Here is a 7,279-nt window from a genome sequence, read left to right as displayed (position 1 = left end):
AAACATCCTCTGTCACTTACTAGATGTTACAAATATAAACTAAATTGAATTTGCAATTGATGGTTAGAGTTGATAGTCTTTTAGCCTGGAACATTATCAATATTTTTTGGTATATTTTCAAGTAGGTCAAATCTTAAATAATTTGGACTATATAACTTATACAATTTTATTTGTAATTGTAAAACCGATGCCTGATTTCTAAAAGACACATATGAATGGACAAGATATATTATGAAAAGTAATAGAAAATTATGGAAATTTTAATACTTGTGGAATTTATCATTTTAAGTTTAGCTATTGTAGAAATTGTAATGAATTATAATGATTATTTAGTTTTTCCTATTGAGCAGCACCAATAGAATGTTAGTTGAAATATATTGCTAAATTTCTAGGAAGTTATATTAAATTTACTTTTTAAATATTCTCTTAATATATCATGAATATAAATCACACTTACATTCATTACATGAGTGTATATACATACATGACTTGATCTTAAAAGTTTTGAACTTAATTAGATTTTTCTGGAAATGTTAAATAGTATACAACACAAGGTTATAACTTATACTAACATATAATTATATTAGCTACAATACATTCTAAGTAGGATAATGGCTGTCATAACACATTACAATAATGATTGTATATTACTAGGGTGAAACTTGATATATATGTTCTTTTTTATATTGAACATATATTCTTCTAACTTTTTTAATTTGTCAGGGTTCTATTCAGTAATGGGATGATTGTTTCAACCAAAATATCACATAAGATAGAAGAAAATAAAAATGTTTATACAGAGTATAAAAACGAATATAGATTACTGTCTACCCACCCTTTTACATTTAATATAAATAATCAAGAATCATTTATAAAGCAGAATACTTCCAAATTATGAAAAAGAAAATGGCAATTAATTATATGCACTTTGAAATAATAATGAAAATAATTATTTCAAATTAAAGGATGAAAAATGTAATATGTCTTTGTTAAACAATAATCTTATTTGGAGCAATTGTTTTTTAAGAAAAAATTTCTGAAATAATAGTGACAAATTATTTTCTCACTAAAGATGAATTAAGAAAAACAGTAGTTCTTTAAAAATACTTTAGTCTTTAGTAATGTGTATGTGCATGTTATTGGATGAGTATATGCATGTCAGTGCAGGTGTTTCTGAGGCCCAAAGCAGCACTGAATCTCAAGGAAGAGGTATTACAAGTTTGAGGTGCTAGAGGAGGATGTTGGGAACCAAACTTGGGACTTTTGCAAAAGCTATGCATGGTCGTTATCACTGGTGGTGTTTCCAGCCACATTCAATGGACTGAACCTAGAGCCTTGAGCATGACCTTGAAAGCACAATACTCAACTTCATATGGAAAAACAAAAAACCCAGCCAGGATAGCTAAAACAATCCTGTACAACAAAGCAATTTCTGAAGGAATCATCATCCCTGACCTCAAGCTCTACTATAGGCCTATAGTAATAAAAAAAAAAAAAAAAAAAAAAGTTTGGTATTGGCATAAAAATAGACATGTGGACCAATGGAATCAAATTGATGATCTGGATATTAATCTGGACACCTATGTACACCTGATTTTTGACAAAGAAGCCAAGACTATATGGAAAAAAGAAAGCATCTTCAACAAATGGTGCTGGCATAACTAGATGTTAACATGTAGAAGATCGCAAATAGATCCATATCTATTACCATGCACAAAACTCAAGCCCAACTGGATCAAAGACCTCAACATAAATTCAGTTACACTGAACATGATAGAAGACAAAGGAGGAAGTAGTATTGAATGCCCTGGCACAGGCGATCACTTCCTAAATATAACACCAGCAGCACAGACACTGAGAGCAACAATCAATAAATAGGGCCTTCCAGAGACTGTAAAGCTTATGTAAGGAAAAGTACATGGTCAATAAGACAAAAATGACAGTCCTCAGAATGGGAAGAGATCTTCACCAACTCCACATCTGACAGAGGGCTGGTCTCCAAAATATATAAAGAACTCAAAAAGCTAGACATCAAAATACTGAACAATCTAACTAAACCTACAGAACTAAACAGAACATTCTTAAATGGCCAAAATATACTTAGTAAATTACTCAAAATCTTTAGTCATTAGGGAAATGCAAATCAAAACGACTCTGAGATACCATCTTACACCTGTCACAATGGCTAAGATCAAAAACACTGAAGACAACTTTTGTTGGAGAGGATGTGGTGGGAGAGTTAACTTGTACAGCCACTGTGGAAATCAGTGTGGCGGTTTCTAAGAAAATTGAGAATCAATCTACTTCAAGAGCCAATGATACCAGCCACTCTTGGGCATATAACCAAGAAATGCTCATTCAAACCACAAGGATACTTGCTCAACTATGTTCATAGTAGCATTATTCATAATAGCCATAACCTGGAAACAACCTAGATACCACTCAACTGAAGAATGGATAAAGAAAATGTGGCACATATACACAATGGAGTATTACTCAGCATTAAAAAAAAAAAAAAAAGGACATCATGAAATTTACAAGGAAATGGATGGAACTAGAAAATGTCATTGTGAGTAAGGTAACCCAGACTCATAAAGAAAAACATGGTATGTACTCACTCATAAGTGGATACTAAATGTAAAGCAAAGGATAAACAGGCTACAACTGATAACTCCAGGGAGACTAGCTAACAGGGAAGACACTAAGAGGGATGCATGGATCATGTTGGGAAGGAGAAATAGATGAGCTCTCCTGAGTAAACTGGCAGTGAGGGGGGCAATGGAGGCTAGGGGATTGGGGATGGGAGTGTGGGGTCATGGGATGGTCAAGCTGGAACAGGAGTGGAGTGAGAGAGCAATGAGGGAGATAGCTTGATAGAGGGAGACATCATGGGGATAGGGAGAAAACTGGTCTGAGGGAAGTTCCCAGAAATCCAAAGGGACCCCAGCTTAGACTACTTACTAGCTGTGGTAGAGGAAATACCTAACCTGTTCTACACCAATCACATTAGTAAATGCCTTAACTGTCATCATAGAGTCTTCATCCAGTAACTGATGGAAACAGATGCACAGTCAAGCACCAGTGAGACTTTAACTACCCTAGAGTTTAAACACATCTGCAGCTGTTTGACTACATACATTTAAGAATTGAAACTTACTTTGCATAAGATTGTGGCAAAGCAACCACACGTTTAAGTGTCTTATAGTCTATGTCTTTGGAAGATCCTACTTTTGAATCAGGTGCTTTATTAATGACTCAGATTGATACTCAACCTGAGACTTCAGACAATGTCACTAGATTTTGGGAGTCTCCTACCTCTCTCATCTTTAATCCTTTGCCAGATGAATTCCAGATAATTCTGAACATGCTTTCTAAGAGGGAAACTTTGAAGTCTAGAGTTCAACTAAGTAGCTATCCACTCCATAAGCCTAGAATATAAAATCAATGTTGATTCCTTTGTACATATCTTGGAGTCAGGTGAAATAGTTGTCATAAAAATATCAGAGCCTATTCAATCACAAGCCATGCAGTAAAAAGCAGCGAGCTAAGGAATTTACAGGTTTTTGGTTAGAATAAAAAAATAAGATTACTTAAATCTACTTGTGTGTCTCCTTCTTTCCTGCCTTCATTAACAAAAGTAAAAGCAAATGACAACAAAAAAAGACTTATAAAATTTTACTACAAAGGAGACAAAATTGGGTTAGGTTACATAAACCATGTGCAGTAAGTAATGAATAAAACGTGGAAAGAGAGCAAAGAGATATTTATGGATCTAAAACCTCTGTTAAAACTAATTGTGTAATCTTCCAATTTACCATGAGAGCAAACAAATTAAAGTGTGTTTATGCTAATCTGCAACATCTTTAGAAAAAGTCAAAATATCACTGTAAATAATTTCCAATTGGTTTATTATGTGACACGACCTTCATTAAAAAGAGTCTACTAAAACAGTTACTGGAACACATACTCTATATGTTTGAGTGTATTTATGTAAAACATAAGCAAAAATGAAATCAGTTGTGGCACACACACACAGTATAGTTTGCGTAATTGCTTAAATATGAGAAGACTATTGCGTGATGAGCTAAGCTTAGAATTTCCAAGAGGCAAGCACATTAAAAATGGTTTTGTATGACTATGAGAAGAATGCATAAAATCACATTAATAGTACAAAGAAATAGTATTTATAAGATCATATTATGTTATCTGGCTAGTTCCCTTTCTGGAGTAGTTCAACATGCACAGATATATTTATGAAGTGATAGATATTTAAACAACAATAAGCAACAATCCAAGAAAATTTTAATTAGCTACAAAATATTCGATAATAAAACTCCCTTGAACACCTCTGTGAAACTACTACTTTTTTACAGGATGGTAGACATGAGAGATAAAGAGGGGAGAAAGAAAGAAGTGGTGGAAGTAAGTGAGATGCAGGACAGGTTTCTAATGAAAATGTAATAATTCATTTATATTCATAAAACACTGAGGACAGTTTCACATATGGAAGACCTTTTTACAATGAATATGCAGAAGAATAACCATCATCTAAATCTAATGAATTGAAATATTTGTGCTAAATTTTTTTTGAATATGAGAAATTTAAATATTTTGGAGAGAAGTAATTTGATATTGGTCTTAAAAACTCTGCTTTTTATAATAATATTACGATTACATCAAAATAGTCCGAATAAAATACTAACAAGCTGTGAACTTTGAGCAGTTGGTGACTAGATAGGCACTCACTATATATGATGAGATATTTGAGGAAATCTGAAATAGCAAGATGAATAATGTTACATTTAATTTTTTTAAATTAGTTTCAATATTTCTAAAGGTATATCTGGGCAAAATCTTTAAATTTAGTCTTCCCTATGTGTCTTTTTGAGTTAGTTCTGTTAATATGCCACATATGACAGTTTTATACTAATGTGTATGAAATCAGTTCAATTTTCTTTTGTCCTTATTTCAAAAATATTGTCTGTTTGAAATTTTTCTTTTAAGAGCCATGAGGATGGCTCAGGTAGTGAAACATTTGCCACACAAATGAAATCATCTGAATTTCTGTCTCTAGAATCCAAGTACTGCTGGGCATGGCTGTGCATGTCTGGAATCCCAGGAGTCTAAGGAGAGATGGGATACAGAAGTGAATCCTCTGAATCTCATAGCCAAATAATGTATTATAGACAGTAGAGAAAAACAGACTTCATGTCAAACAAAGTTGAAGGCGAAGACCAACAGCCATTCTTTAATCCTTGTAACTCAACATAACACCATAGCAAATACCTGCCCATTTTAATGTCATGAACACACACACACACACACACACACACACACACACACACACACACACTATACACTCTTATTATTTTAAAAAAGAAACACTGATTTGATATTCTAACCATATTTATTCTAATACAATTAAATATAAAATTATTTTTCAATTAATTTACCATGTGAACCAAAATAATGCTGTCTTTCATCAGTGATGTATTACTACATGCAATGATGCATGTAGTGTGTAAGAGATTAAATATATAAGTAATATTTTCATATTTTACAGGTGAATAACTGAGTATCAGATTCTATTAGAAAATATAAAATTGCTTGGATAATATTTTTCACTGAGGTTCAAACATTGTATTGTGGCTCTTTTCCTCTAGCTATAAAGTTATTTCACCATTACTGTTTTACTAGACATTTCATTGGCCCAGTAGCTATGGCAACCAATTGAGCAAAACACTGCAAAGACAGTTTAATAAATGGTAATAGATACCCATAACTAGAAAATGGTTGAAAAAGATCACAATACTCTCACCTGAGATTTTTACTGTTACTTCCTTTGGTCTTCCTCCAGATGCATGTAATAAGGAGAAATATTAAAGTTCACAAGAATATTAACTGAAGAGAAATTCCATGATGAAGTTTCATTTAGGTTATCAGTCCTAATGTTGACCTTTAATGCAATGCATCTGTTTGGGATCAGCCATGACTCTTTAAATGAGTTTTCTTCCATGTTCCATAAAGCAAGGCCAATCAACTCATTAGTTCATCAAGTTGGAGTTCAGTGAAATAACTCTTCACTCATCAATGGCCTCTCTGTGTTGAAGAGACATTCATCCATATTTCTCCAGGACAAAAAATGCAACTTTTCCTTCAAATACTGTTCTTCTCATAATTGAAGTTCAAGAATATGTGAAAGATTTCTGTCAAAATCATTTTTTATGAACAAAAATCATAGAATAAAAGATAAATTGGTTGGGTGTGGGGGCATATCACTCCCTCACCCCCACACACCATAATTTAGAGGATAAAAGCAGGATCATTAGGGGTTCAAAGTCACCACTACAAAATAAATTTGAAGTCAACCTGGGCTACATAAGATACAGGTTTCAAACAAACAAACAAGTAACAAACAAGATAAGTCAATATAAATACTAAACTCATGATAATAAAGTGTCACCAAATTTGAATGTTTTGGAGAATGTGGATATATTTGAGATCTCTGGCTAGTGATCATGCACAGTTACTTCCATTTGTGCATTCAAGTATTCTGTCATTTCACATTTTGGTTTTGTTTTGTTTTAAACATAATGTGACTACTAAGAACATATTACTTGTATTAGCGTTGGACAAAAGAATCATTGTTGGGATGAAAATTAAACTAGCATCCACATATTCTTTACATAAAATTATAAAATATTTAGACATTTAACCAAATTTTCATAGTCATCATCTAATTATAAATGAGGAAGTGGGAGCAGAAAGTTAACACTTTGTGTGTACAGTTTTTCGATGTCACACTGAAAATCTTTCTGGTATTTAGTAGACAGACTTTTCTTTCAATTTGAGGAGTTTGAAGGTTTATTTGACTTAGAACTTGTTTTCATTGTTACTACAATTAACAGCTAAATTTTATCAAATGCTTAATGTGTGTGAGGCTACACTAGTATTTAGCTTCATTTGGCCGTCATAGATACTTACACTGACAATGTTATGAGCACTATTTTAAAGCCACAACAATTCACATATGTTGAAAAACATTCCAGTGATGTCAGAATTTTCATACATCTCATTATATATTTTCCTAGAAAACCAAAGTGGATATTTTGATTCAGTTAAAAAAAGAAGATGCATGTTATATTAATGGTGCTTATATAATTTGCCTATTCAAATACAAATTCACTAGATACACCAGAAGCATGGGTATAAAACACTTTTGGATGGTCCAGAAGCTTAAAGATGAATAGCTTTTTTTTTTTATTACCTTGACTTATAA

The sequence above is a fragment of the Onychomys torridus genome, chromosome 14 (genome assembly GCF_903995425.1).
Source record: "Onychomys torridus chromosome 14, mOncTor1.1, whole genome shotgun sequence".
Classification (NCBI taxonomy): Eukaryota; Metazoa; Chordata; class Mammalia; order Rodentia; family Cricetidae; genus Onychomys; species Onychomys torridus.
The sequence above is the reverse complement of the archived record's forward strand: the minus strand, read 5'-3'. Positions refer to the sequence as shown.